The sequence below is a fragment of the Balaenoptera borealis genome (assembly GCF_965194805.1).
Source record: "Balaenoptera borealis genome assembly, chromosome: 16".
Lineage (NCBI taxonomy): Eukaryota > Metazoa > Chordata > Mammalia > Artiodactyla > Balaenopteridae > Balaenoptera > Balaenoptera borealis.
In genome coordinates this window covers 2,318,804-2,333,384 of record NC_138872.1, presented here as the reverse complement: position 1 = coordinate 2,333,384, position 14,581 = coordinate 2,318,804, and the positions used below count along the sequence as shown (strand labels likewise).

The 14,581-nt window shown below is 49.9% G+C and overlaps 1 protein-coding gene across 11 annotated transcripts in view; it reads left to right on the top strand.

Annotated features, from left to right (window-relative positions):
* The window catches only part of CDH4 (cadherin 4), a 568,752-nt gene that overhangs the window by 207,994 nt on the left and 346,177 nt on the right, over positions 1 to 14,581 (top strand). Inside the window, exon 3 of one of the 11 annotated variants that reach the window (XM_082360291.1) lies at positions 6,447 to 6,546. The exons of the other annotated variants lie outside the window; for them this stretch is intronic. The gene's annotated coding sequence lies outside the window, so the exon portion shown is untranslated. The remainder of the gene's footprint in view (positions 1 to 6,446; positions 6,547 to 14,581) is intronic. 11 annotated transcript variants of the gene reach the window in all.

Below are 14,581 nucleotides of genomic sequence, written 5' to 3'. Positions count from 1 at the left end.
CAAGCCCACCCATACCAGCAGCACACGCTCAATGTGGACCCTCCCGAGCCCTTCAGTACAAGATGGGCTACACCCGCTCCGCGTATACACCTGTTTTCCCCACTCCTGGGCAATGCTCAGAAGTAACCTGTCGGTTCTCTGAGTATTTCTGCTTCCTGCAGAGCAGTCTTCCCCGCCGGGGGTCACTGCCTCTGTCGTCACATAAAAAGGTTTCGGGAAACCAGAAATTGAGTGCTGATGAGTAGGTGATGCCTCGTGGCCGAAACCCTGTGCACCACTGCTTCTCTTCCCCTTCACGATGGCGGAGGCATCGACGCAGATGAAATGGCCTGGAGCCCGTGTGCCTCTCTGCGTGGAACATCCGCAGGATGGATCCCCACGTAGAGGATGGGTTCCCACTCCATCCTCGGAGCTGGCGACAGAGAGACCCGTGGTCTGGCCTGGTTGCGTCTTTCCTTCCCTCCCCGCCTCCCTCTCCCCCCTCCTCCTCCCCCTCCCCTGGTGAGCCGTCTCCTTGCTCAGTCTTCTTGGGGAGGGCATGCAGGCCAGAGTGATGATAACATCCCACCCCATGAGGTTGGTCCCCGCTCCAAAAAGAGAGCAGATCCAGTCTGCATTCCTCTAAGTGGAGCCCCACCCCAGTCCTGGGAGGACAGGGCAAGAGGCTGCCCCTCAGGTCCCGCTCTGTGGTCCTCTGTGACCCACGGACTCTCCCTCTGAAGCAAGACCCAAAAAAACCGTGATGTGAGACTCCAGGTTTGTGTTGCCGAGATAGTTCTCCAGCTAAATTGCCAGGACGAGATGTGGGGTGGGAGGAAAATGGCCACTGGATTCCAGCTCATTACAGGTAACTCGATCCCGGAGCCTGTTAGCGAGAGCAGTGTCCCTGGGCTGATCCCCGCACACTGTGCGTGAATCCCCACGAGTCCTGGAGGCTACATCCCAGCTTGTGATTATTTTAGAAATCATTGCTTCTGTTCATCCGGAAAGTTTAGAGAAGTTTTGCGTCAAATGCTGCCTTCATCTTCCTTATTTTTTCTCAGCTTGATAACGAAATCTCCCTCTCTGCCCTCACATGCTGTGTGCAAATCACCAAAATCCATGAACCTTGAATAGATTTAGAAAATCATACTCTGCTATTGAAAGAAACCCGTAAATGAATCTTTATATTTGAAGTTTTGTCATTTAACAAATGCATTGTTATCCATTATCCCTTCAGTACTTAACAAACAGAAATACAGAAAGACACAATTGGAAAGGCTTTTTTCCCTTCCATTCTTTCAAAAACAGCTATTTCCTTGCAGGTAGTAATTTTGTTTTAAGAAGAGGGATGTTTAGTACTAGGCTTTTTAATAAAATATGTGTGAGAGAATAATTCTTCTAAAACATTCTGTATCTACAAAAATCTATATGTGGGAGAACCTGAATTATTCCCTAATAGATTTTATTACATAGCAGTTAAGAATTTTTCTAAGGGACACCTAGTCAAAGCCATCAATTTTGGGTAACAAAGCGTGGGAGAGAACGGAACTTACTGAAAACTGACGTTATTCCCTACTTAGTGAATGCTTTATCTGTTCTCTGGCTATCATTTTCTTTAGAAGGTAGAGCTCTTTAGGCTGTTAGGTTAGCATGATTAACCACAAATAAGTGACTGACATTTATTCACTTAACCCACATTCTCTGGACGTGTTCTGTCTGCCAGGTGCAGTGTCTGCACTGGGAAACTGAGGCAGGAAGTGGGCTGCCCGGGGTTCGTACCTTGAATGGCAGGAGGAACAGACAGAGACTTGAATTCATAAAGCGAGGAGTGGGGAACCAGGGTGGGGAGACCCATGGCGGGGGTTCACCCGCTGTTTTAATAAATTAACATGTGATCCTGTACGACCAAATACCAGTCACGTAGGGGCGAGGTACAGAAAGAGAGGGCCACTTATTCAGTTGTTTCATTCAAAACTGATTGTTGCACACCTTTTATGTGTCAGGCGTGGCTCTGGCACCAAAACTGCGAGCAGGAGATACATGGCCCCAGGCCCCTGGAGACAAAAAACACACACCACCGTTACTCACGAAACATAACGAGAAACGCGGGACCAGGGGTGCGAGGGAGTCTGGAGCCGTGGACAGAGGTGACCCAGCCTCATTCGGGGAGGCCCCCGGTGCCCCCTGGTAACACGGCATTGGAGGGGGTGGATGGTCAGGGATTGGCCGGGTGTGGGAGGAGGCCGAGGGGATCTGGGGTCCAGGAGGCAGAGAGCTGGGTGGAGTGAAGAAGCTTAGAGGAACCTAACCTTCTTCTGCAGGGAGCCGGGGGCAGAGAGCAGCAGCCAGAGAGAAGGGCACATGCCAGGCACCTGCTGCGCAGGGAACAGCGACTCCAGGGTTTTCCCCTCCAGTATGTGTTAAATGTTTTAAACTTACAGAAAGCTGAGCAAACTCACCCACCGAGGAAATCCTGCACTCAGCAACCACTTCACGGGCTGCCGTGTTTGCTTCACCTCGTACCTGTCCTCTTTCCATCCATACGTCCGTTGTGCTTCTTACAGATTTCAGAGTGAAAGTGCGGAAATCAGTATCCTTCCCTCCTAAACACTTCAGCAGGCGTCTCATGAAATAGAGTTCACTATTTGTTTACATTTTGAGTCAAAATTTATAAAGAGGAAAGTACACAGGTTTTAACTTTGAAGAATGCATACACCTGAGCAACCGAAACTCCTGTCCAGGTCTAGAGCATCCTCGTTGTTCCAGAAAGTCCTCTCCTGCCCCTTTGGTGGCCCATCCCTCCCCCCGGGTCCCAGAGGCAATCACTGTGCTGTTCTGGTTTTTTCACCATACTTTGCCCATAGCGTGTTCACCAGTCATGCCCCCTTTGGGGGGTTTGATGTGCGGTTTGCCTTCTACCAGTTGAAAGGCTGCAGCCAGTCTGGGGTGGCTGTGAAGAGAGCTGCCGTGGACGCCAGGGTGAAGCTGTCGTAGCAGGTGCCCCTGCTCTGCCCTGGTGGACGTCCCTGTTCTCTGATGCTGGTGGAGACGCGCACGCCCACCGTGCACGCCCACCGCGGCCCGTGCGTGTCTTCCCGTCTCTGCTTTGCACCCATCTCTGTCTTTAAGGGAGGCTCTTGTGGACAGCATGTGTTTGGATCTTAATTTTTTTTCTATCTTTTCTGACAACTCTGTCTTGACACTGGAGTGTTTACTCCCTTTCGGGTTTATGACTGATGCGGTTGGAGTTAGGTCTGTCACTTGATGTTTGGAGTTTTGTTTGTGTCCCTTTGTAATTTCTCTTATCCTCCTTTGTTATGTTCATTAATTTTTCTAGAATTTTATCTGAAGTTCTCTGTTGGATTTTTAGCTCTCCCTCTTTGCATTGCTTTGCAGGAGTTGCTCTGGGGATTCCTAGGGAACCAGAGTCTATTCCAAAGTTCCTTAAAAGGCATAGTCGAGGCAGCAGCCATGGGAAGGACAGGTGTGCGACAGGAATAAGGCAGATGGGTTAGGAGTTGGCTGACATCGGCTAGCTGATTTCACCATTAGCTGAAGGAGGACATTCAGAACGTTCTGGCCTGGATGACCGAAAACATACAAACTCCCCCCACCTCGTAAATTTATCAGCATCTTAATAATTAATGGTAAGCAGACTCAGGGGACAGCATGGTTCCGGCTTTTAGTTACCTCTTTGAAAATAATTCAATCTAATAACTGCTGAATTTTTTAAACTACTCTTAATATCATCGGACAGTCAAGGGAGGATCTCCCAAAAACCCGACGTGGTTTTTAACCCTTATTACCGCAGCTCTCTTGTGTAAAGAGGACTCAACCTGGAGTTAGGGCCCCGGGAGTCTTGACTCCTCTGGAGGACCCCCTACCCCGGGTGTGGACAGAGCCATGGGCCCTGAGCCCAGGACAGCAGACACGGCACATGGGCGCAGAGGCCGTGCCGTGGGGGTCAAGTCTCCAGGCTGCCTGGGGAAGGCTTCTCAGCTTGCCCAGAGCAGCTGGGGGTGGCCTGGCGGTCTGCACTGCACACGGGAAAGGAGTTACAGGCAGTGCTGTCCCTGGACACCCTGGTCCCTCGGGAACACCCTGGACCGTGGCTCAGGAGGTGGCGATGCCGTCGTCGTGTCTGGTGTCCCTGAGGTCACCCAGCCAGGAGGTGGCAGAGCCGGAATTCGCGCCTCGGCCTGCACGCGTCCTGCAGCCTGGCAGGGCACCCTCCTCCTGTGGGTGGCGCTGTGTGCGCAGGGACCCCAGGCATCGTGCCTGAGCGCCTCGTGCATCCACTCCCCGCTTTCCCCGGGGTGGGAGTGGTGCTGCGCGAGGCTCTGGGGGCAGTGATGGACCCTCGTGGGCAGGGGCTGCGTGAGTTCATCTCAGCCCCGAGCCGGATGCCTCCCATCAGTCCTGGCTCCCCGGCGCCTCTGAGCCTCATGTGCCCCAGACCGTGGGTGACAGTCCTGTCTGCTCCACAGGTGGTTGGGGGCGTCCGTGGGGTAATCTGTACGAAGCACTTAGGGGACCACCAGCCCCATCTCGAGTGTCACCGAGTTGTCACCTGGGCCATAAATATTATTATTAATTTTATGAGCGCTCTCGTTGCCACGACGACGGCCATCAGTGTGAGGACAGTCACTTTCCTGTCGGGAACCGCCAGAGCGTCCTTGACAAGGAGGGGTGTCACCCAGCTGGGCAGGGCCTCCTTTGGCTTCCGCGTGGGGGGAGGGGGTCTCGGTAATTCGTTTACATTACTGTTGTGTTTGTCAAATAACGAAGATATTACAGGCTGCGCTCAGAAATGGAAATTAAATTTTAATAAGGTACACAGTCATAATCGGAAACGAGGAGCACAAAGGAGGGCCCTTTGGCTTTAATTACACATTATAAAGTCATTACTCACACTCGCTTTGGAACTACATTGCGAATTAAAACGCTTGTTTGGGAGCGGAGCCCGCATACAGTACTTGCTCATTAAAATTCTGCGTTGTCGAGTGGAGAGGAGTGGATGCCGGCTCCCCATCTGCTGAGTGTCCGCCTGCCTGGGCTTCGGGCTCCATCTCAGGCCGCGACAAAGCCGCCTCGAAGGGACTTCTGTGACCATGTCCACTAGTGATGGGGAAAAACACAGTAGAGACGTGACCGCATTTTGTGATTTGTGTTCTTTCCCCTGGAGATGTGGAAAGGCCTGCCAGGGCCCCGGTGCTCGAGTGTCATAAAATGACATTACAATGAAAAGAATGGCAGTTTGACAGCGTCTCTGTGGTGCTCGGTGGAGGCATTTTCTATAAATGTTCATATTTCATCCTTATAAGTCCTGTTCTCCTAACATCATGGGCCCGTGGGCTTGTGTCCTGCAGCCTCATGGCCCCAAGTCCCAAACCAGCCTGGGTGCTGAATACGTGGGATGAGGCCCTCGACACGGGCAGTGCAGGTGCCCACGTGGACTGTCTTGGCTTGGACGTGGGAAGGCAAACTCCTTGTTTCTCAGGCTCTGCAGCATCAGCCTCTGCAGGAGGCTGCGTTACGACTGCAAAGGCAAACTCCTTGTTTCTAAGGCTCTGCAGCATCAGCCTCTGCAGGAGGCTGCGTTACGACTGCAAAGGCAAACTCCTTGTTTCTCAGGCTCTGCAGCATCAGCCTCTGCAGGAGGCTGCGTTACGACTGCATTCCCAGCAGCAGGGCCACTGACAGGGTTCCGGATGGCGGGAGAGCAAGCGCCTCCTCCTCCCATGGAGAGGTCCTGCTCTGCAAGGGCTTTCCTGGTCAGCGCCAGACGGCGTCCTCTCTAGAGCCCTGGCCGGACCAGGCCTGCTTCTGCAGAACCAGGGTCAGGGAGGGGGGCCCACAGCCCAGCATCTTCATGCAAACTGCCTCCCCGTATCTGATGTTTAAAGCTTCATAGTATCGATGTCCTCAGCAGTCCCTTTAAGCCTGCAGCTTTAGATCATATAGAGAACACATTCATTTATCTGGCTTCTGTGCAAAAGAACAGTTATAACTGGTGGAAAAGAGTCCCCTGGGGAGATGGAGAGAAATGGAGAAGCGGCATCCTTAGGAAATGCCACCGATTATTGGTATTTACCTGGCTACCTGTGCGGACGCTGAGCGTCCAGTTAGGAATAATTTATTGGCGGGGCGGGGGGGTCGGGGGGAGGGCAGGGTGCCGTTGGAAAGAAGCCTGGCTGAGAGATCAGGAGCCCCATCAGCCGGCTGAATCTCAACCTTTGAGCCCGTGTCTCCGGGACCCGCAGACGCCCACCCTCGCCGCCCGACAGCTATTGTATGGCCCAAAGAGCATGCAGAGAAGCGCGTTCTGGGCAGCGGGACATGCCGTGCGGAGTGCGGAGGCCGCTAGTCTGGGTAACTAGTGGTCCACCGGCGCACGCCAGCCCCGCGCGTGCTGGGGAGGCTCCAGGCTCAGCTAATGACCTCTCCTCTTCTCTCCCTCCTAGGTAAGTGATCCCGCTGCTGAACGAACACGTGCCCTCACACACCTGGTTCACCTGCGAGAACCTGTCTCCGCTCCCGGCTCCTCCTCAGCCCAGGGAAAGTGTGAGTCAGGCAGATCCAGTGAGAGCGAGCGATGGGGTCACATTGCCCAGGCTGTGACAGCATTGCTCCATCTTTCTTGGTGAAACCTGTGCTGGTGAAGAAGGGGGTGGGGGGAGAATGAGACAGCCAAGCCGGGAACCAGGAAAAAGGCAACTGATGTGGAATCTCTGACTTGAGAAGCCAGCCTGGACAACAATTCGATTCTACTCCAACACAGATGAGATTGAGCCCAGCACCTCAGGGTGAGCTCCAAAACCTGCTCTCACGGTGAGGCACTTTTCCTACCTGAGCGACCTGGTGGTGTGGTTTGCATTTTTTCTTGAGTCTGACCTGGAAGCAACTGCTTCTAAATTTTGAACACTTTCTGGGGGTCTGCTTTCCCCTCTCCCAGGTTGTCCTTGGGCTGGCTTCTTAGGAGACTAAGGTTGCTCTTGTGGTTTGTGGCAAATGGTTCAAAAGGTGTTTTCGGTTAAAGAAAATGTTAAAAGTAAATAGCTGAAGATTCTTCTCTGCTTGTGGAAAGACAGCTATGGGTGCAACGTGAAGTGTGTGTGGTCAGGAAATGCTCTCTGACCCCGAGTCGTGTGGGAAGCTCTCACCTCTAACCCTTACTACACTCTCTGTCCTATGTGGAAACTTAACTTGTGTTACTCTCTAAAAAAAAAAAACAGCCAAGCCACTGGCACGCCCACACCTGTGATGACATACGTTCATAGTTACCCAGCCTCGTGCCATGAAGGGTGTTAGGAATGGGGAAAAAAAGAGCAAACTAGATACAAGAGGCTAGAGGGCCAGGTGTAAAGAAGAAACAGGTGAAGCCCCTTCCTCAGCACCATAGAGGAGCTTCACACTTGGCTGTCAGCTTCCTGGTGTCCAAAGCGCAGAGGTAAACATAAGCCATTAACATGCTTGCAGGCATCGTGAAAGAGAAACACTCATTCTTTCCTTCTTTTTTTTTCTGGCAAAAAATACTCTTACCAGAACTAATGTCTAAAAGAACAGTCCCTCACTGGGCAGGTCTCCTGTGTTGGAGACACTGAGTAATAAATATATTAGACAACATCCTGAATGTTTCCGGACAAAACACAACAGAGGGTTCTATGTGGTGGTTTGACCATTTTATTTAATAAAACAGTGGGAATAATATTAACGTACAACTCATTGAAAGCATTTCTGGAGGCCAAGATGACTCGGCCCAAATGAATATTCCTTTCATGGCTTGGCTGGGTACCAGGAGAGCCTCACGTACCTGGAGAAATAATAGATGCTACAGACTCTGTGGGCAGCACGCGCCCTGGTGGAACACAGATGAGGATGGATGGGGCCACCTTGCAATCCAGTCATCCCACATGAGACTGGACTGCAAGGGTCCTGGGGTTTGGGTGCAACAGGACACCCACCGTCAGGTGGGGCCCTTTGGGGAAAAGAAGATGCTCCTTGCAGACCAAGCAGAAAGGTGTCTGTCTTGAGCTCTGAGTTCAGGGAGTCTGAGTTCTGGCTCTTCAGGTGCAGACTTAATTGCAAATGTGAAGGACCTTCTTTTCAAAAAGGACAAAGAGAAATAGAAAAAGAGGTCATAAGATATTACTAACAGTGAATATAAAATCTCTTTTGAAAAAGCACTGTTTTCTTGGACAAGCCCACTGTTTGGACCATGAATGTTGGACACAAGTGTGGTCAGGATGTTCCAGATGTTAGGGTGGGGTCCACCCCCTGCCCTAACCTCGCTGAGTCTGTGGAAGGACGTAGGTCATATGGCATAGGTTATATGTCACAAGGACATAGGTCATGCTTTAACCACAAATTCAGGCATAGTGTTTGGCCTCAAGGTATAAGGAGCCACATGCTGAATGAACTGGTGAATTCTTATTTATTATTTGCTAAATGTTATTTAACATGTCTCATAAGTCTGTGGATAAAGTGGACACAATTTTTTAAACTCCGTTTGAATACTGGCATTTACTCTCACAAGGAAACATGTTTTACCTTTTGAACTCAGTGTATCTTGGACTCACCCGGAGGGAGAGGAGGTAACCGGACAGGTGGGCTGAGAGCCCTGGCATGTGGCCTGGTTTCTGTGGGGCGTCCCCTCATGCTGTCCACTTGATCCCGGGGTTTGAACCTGGCGTTAGACGTGCTCCCCTCCCCACTGGCTGCGGCTGCCCCCCTGGGCTGCAGTGGCCTCTCGTGTGTCCTAACCTTGGATCAGGCACTGCTCTCCTCGGATTGGAGACCTCGTTACTCACCGATGCCTCAAAGGGCACTCTCGTCCCAGGATCCTGGCGCCCAGTGCCCTAGGTGGCACCAAAGAACAGAGCCCGTTCGGGTGGGGACCTCTGTGGCCGGACACCCACTGGGGCTGGGACCTGCGATTCTATCCAGGTCACTTATGTCTGACCTGAGACTGTCTGGGTCTGAGATCCTCTAAGTCCCTATTCGATGTCTGATTTCAGACCTTGTGTTCTCCACACTCTCTCCAGAGACACATTAGCTACTGAAGTGATGCTCTGACTTGGTCCTTAAACATCATCTTAAGAGGATTTCTACACGCGGGTTACTCGGTGTGACACCTGGGCTTTCTCTTCTGTTAAGTCAGTGGTTCTCCACGGGGTGACTGACCCCCTGGGATGTTTGGCAGAGTCTGGAGGCATTTGGGGTTCTCACCACTCTGGGGGGAGAGGCACTGCAGCATCTAGTCGGTACAGGTCAGGGAAGTGCTAAACTTCCTCTAATGCACAGGACAGGCCCTCAGCGCCAACTCAGCCCGCCCCAAATGTCAGTAGGGCAGAGGATGTGAGACCCTGAGTTAACCGATGACAAAAACTTTAAAATGCATTACTATTAATGCTACATAAACACTGACTTAAGGATTAGGTGCAGACCCTCTGTTCATCAACTCATTTAATTCTTGGCTCCATGAGGTGCATGTGGTTCCTACCCACACCTTGCAGATGGGGAAACGAGGCCCAGAGAGGTTAGGCTGCTGCCCGAGATCACAGCACGTCAGGGATGGAGCAGTTCATTCTGTCCTGGCTACACAGTCCCTGCTGCATCACTTGGCTGTGTTTTATCACCCAAACAAGAGTAGGACCAGTAGGAAACCCACACGGTGTGAGAGGTGGCTCTGTTCTCCCCAAGTGCAAACACTGTTCCGGGGACACGAAGTTCCAGTCTCCTGTCCCCCCATTTAATAACTGGCTGTGGGCGAAATCCAGCGATCGCAGCCCTGGTGTCTCTGCCCTGTGTGATTCTGACTAATGACCTCAATGGGTACTAGAAGCACAGTTGCACTGGTTCTTTCCCGACGGCGGCGGGTGGCGACACTCCCCTTGATCTGGGCGCAGAGCAAGGCAGGAGCACACGTTCCCACTCCGGTCCACGTGGTGCCTTCTCATCACTTTCCCGGTTCCACCCCGAGGGCTTGGTTTAGAAGAAGTGTCTGATTTAATGGGGGGGGCGGGGGGGAGATGAAACAAGAAACACAGGCCACTGAGAGCCCTCCGAGTACAGGGAAGGTGCTTTGCTTTCATTACACAGCTCAGCATTCTTTGTTTCTCATTTTAACATTTTGCTTAAGATGTAGGGCTGGGGGCTGTGTTTCTCCTGGAAATTACTTTTCAATTCGCATCTGTTTTCATTCACGTCTCAGAAGGAAGGTCTGTGCTGGGAGGCGTGTTAGGCAGATTCGATGCGGTGCGGGGCATCCAAGAGTTTACCGCGAGCTGGTGGCTGAGAGGAGCCAAACGAGGACAAGAGCGGGGAAGGCAGGGCCGCCAGCCGCCGTGACGCTCTGTTTTGGGCCATCTAAAGGGGGGTTGAGGATGAATCCCGAACCCCCGACCGCAGCTGCTGTGACTCCCTCGCCCACCAGGAGCGCGCCGTCGCGCCGGGGGAGGAGGCTTTGGAATCCGGTCAATAGAAACGGGGCATGATGTCCGGGAGGGGAGGACTCTGCTGGGACCCTCTTTCTTGTCTGAGCTTCCTGTGGGCGGCGGAGCCCCGTACCCAACTTGCGGCTGTGCGGCTGGCCCCTCGACTTGTTCACGAGGCCACGTGGGCCGCAGGACGTGAGCCTGTTCTCACCTGTCCCGTGAAGCATGTCAATCGCACGTGTTCACGAGAGGCGGTGCGCGGGCCCAGGGGACATGATTTTGTTGGTGACGCTGGGTTTCTTCTTCTACTTGGCATCCTGCCTGGCACATGACAGGCACTCAGTTAATGTTGGTGGAAAAAAGAAAGCTGGGAAGAGTGAGCGGGTGCGCATGACTTCCCTCCCCAGAAGCTAAGAGCCTGATGTGTTCTAGGAGAAGCCCAGTCGCCATGCCGACTGGCACGCAATGAATGCGTTTTCTGCTTCTTCCACGCAATATCCAGGGCCATGTGAGTTCCCTTATTTGGTTTTCATTCTTAGTTAAATCTTCCCTACTCCTAAAGGTGGAAAAACTCTGTTGATAAGTTGACAGAGAAACTCGTACACGTAGAAGAGGTCCAGGTCCATTAGAAGTCCAAACATGGTGTCCAAACGTGGAGCTTAAATTGGACACATGCAATTAATTACAGCTTCATAAATTAACCTCATACCACGTAGGATTTGATATTCGTTTGCTCCCCCATAAGAATTCTGAGTGCGAATCACAGCAAAAATAAAGTGACTTTATTATTAGTGTTAAATATTTACATAGTTTATAGAGGGGAGTAAACAAAGGATGACACATTGTGATAGAAATGAGTTTTTTCCGAAATTATGAGTTAGGAAACTTACATATTTGGTGGAGAGTGAAGAAGCTCACGCATCATATTTTCAAATGTGGAGCAAGCAGGAACCAGAACTCCAGACAATTCTCTGCCGTTATTAAGATCCAATTATGGTAATAGCTCAGCCTTTAAACTTGGAGTATTATGGATGCAATGTAAATGTTTAAACAGCTTGGTTGCATGTGATGTTTCTTCACATTTCTCACCACTGGTGATCTTGTTCTCATTTGCAGCTGACTTTCAGGGGTTTGTTTGGTAAAAGAAATGTAAGTGGGGAAAAATTGGTGAAGCATTAAATCCTATCTACGCTACTTTTACTTTTCCCCTTTAGGATAAACCCTCCATTTTACTAACGCGATGAGTTAGGCCAAAATGTATCAAAGAAATAATCCAGTGACTATTTATATGGCACCTACTGGGGGCAAAGACTTCTTCCCTGGGTGGTATAAACATGAGCCAGCCTGCCAGATATGGGGAAAGGAAAAGGCTTTGTGGCCTCACCCATATGCGGTGCTAACAGCAATCCAGGAAAGCTCTCTGGGGTCCCGAGGTGACGAATATCGATCAGGGCCTGTTCTTCTCTAACTCTGAGTGGGACGAGGGTTGGAAGGGTGGGCCCATGGTGCTGGTTAGGGTTTAAATGTTTTATAAAGGAGCCCCCGGTCTGTCGGCCAGGAGGTTCCAAATGCACAGAAACCTTCAAAGCCCACCACTCAGACACGAGGCTGTGCACCCCCCAAGGCCACTGAAAGGATAAAAATCACTCAACTCAGTGGCTTGTGACTACCCCGGTTTCCCTAGGATTTGGCTTTAGTAAAAATCTGCCCCATTTGAGAGTTTGGGGTTTGTTGGTTTTCCTAAGTGAGTTTGTCACACGCTGTGTGAGTTTTTTGGCAGAATGTAGTTTCTTGAGTCAGATGCAACAACTAAAAATAAATATACATGTACATACATACACAGACATTTACAAATACATACATTTTCTCCAAAGGTAGTTTTTTCTAAAAGCCGGAATAGCTTTTGGTACCACATCTAATTAGGAGATTGTAGAACAACGCAGAACCATCTTGATTATAATAACCGTCTTCAGATAATGCGCCGTTAAATTAGCTCACTCAACATGTATTTTGTAAGTAGATTCAGTTTATTTTTAGTCCTTGTTTGAAGCCAGGAATCCAAATGGAGAGGAAGGGTTTTCAGTGAGCATGGAGACCAAGGAGACGGCCGGCGGTGCTCAGCCTGGCAGCTCCTCTGAGAAGTTGGCTTTTTCAGGAGGAAGCTTGAAAAAAAGCCCACAGCAAAGGTGGGTTCACTGTGTCTCAGAGACAAGCTTCCGCTCTAGGAAAAACAAACGGTGGTGCACTTGGAAATAAAGGGTACCTCCTGCAAAATACCTGATGAGAAATATCTGCAATGCATTTATCTGGTAAGGGGTTAATGCCCAAAATATATACGTAACTTCCACAATTAAATGGCAAACAAACAAACAGCAACAACAAAGAAATAACTAATAACCTGATTTTTTAAATGGGTTAAGGACTTGAATAGACATGTCTCCAAAGAGGACATGCAAATGATAAACAGGTGTGTATAAAAATGTTCAATGTCAGTAATTTCAGGGAAATGCAGATCAAAACCACAATGAGATAACACCTCACAACTGTCACGATGGCTATGATCACAAAAAAAGGACAAGTGTTGACAAGGATGGGGAGAAATTGGAACATTTACACACTGTTGGTGGGAAAGCAAATGGTGCAGTCACTAGAGAAGACAGTATGGAGATTCCTCCAAAAATTAAAAATTGAGCTACCATATATCCCACTGCTGGGATCACGAAGAGATGCCTGCTTTCTCAATAGACCATCTCTCCTGCATCCCAGACTGCAACCAGGCCACGTGTTCACAAAGACACAAATACCTGATGGAGAAAATATGATTGCATCGGGCAAGCTGACCATTTTTATCACATAAAAGTAGCTTAGGTAGTACCTGTATGTGTAATCATTGGAATTATTCAGTGGATGGTAATCAATGGCTAAGGAAAAATGATGTTTTTTTATGGCACTAATGCATTTAGTCATTTAGTTTTTTCCATGTTAGAAATTGACATCAAGGTTTTCCATAAACTACATTTCCATAACCTAAACTTATTAATCCCCAAATATTTCCCTACATATTCACTGAAAAATTCCTAGTCATGATTGGGTTTCATCTATATTTCTGACGGTTGAACCTGGGCTTACAACAGAATCTAGAGAATAACGAAACAAAAAACGAGTACAGTGAGGAAAAAAAAATAAAAGCCTGACTGGCAATCCTCCAACTATCAAAGTCACCAAAAACAAGGAAAGTCTGAGAAACTGTCACAGCCAAATGGAGCCTAAGGAGAGTGACAGCTAACTGTCGTGTGGGATTCTGGGCAAAAGAAGGGCAGCCGGAAAAAACTAAGCAAGTCTGGGTAAAGTATGGACTTTAGCTAATAATAACGTATCAATATTGGTTTGTCACTTATAACAAATGCACCTCTTTGGGGTGAGATGCTGACAGTAGGGAAGTGAGGGTGAGGAATGTGTAGCTCTCTGTGCTGTCTTTGCAACTTTTCTGTAAATTTAAAACTATTCTAAAATAAAGAGGCTCTTTTAAAACATACAAGCAAGATAACATAGAACACCCACTATTCCACCACTGGGAAGAAGAATCACTGTCAATATTTCGGCATCTCCTGCTGTTTCTGGGCACCGTGCTTCATAGGGAGAAACCGCACCGGGCACAAGAGTCCGTACCATGCTTTTTCCCGTAATGATGTAGGGACATAAGCAGAGTCCCTGTGTCACTAAAAATGATTTGGTCAGTCGGTCAATCAATATATGACTAAATTCAGTCTCAGAGAGCATGACATCCTTCTGAGACTGGAAGTAAATTCAGAAGTGAATTCTGCATCGCAAAACCCTCCAACCCCAGGCAGCCTGTGGGCCTCACCGTGTTGGTCTTCATGCTCCAAGCTGGAGCTGAGCTCCAGAGAAGCCGCCCTCGCCTCCTGGAAGCCGGTCAAAGAGGCACCACTGAGAGCTGCTGTGAGAATTCAGCTGTGTCGGGGGTGGGGAGAGCGGAGATCTACCAAGGCTTCCTGTGGGAGGTGGCATTTGAGGTGGGCCTTGAAGGAGGAGGAGGATGCGAGCGACAGGTGACAGGAAAGTTCCTCCCAAGGGCTGAACAGTGAGGCAGCGGGCGGAGAGGGAAGGGGGTATGAGGCACGTGGGAGTCATTCTGCAGAGCC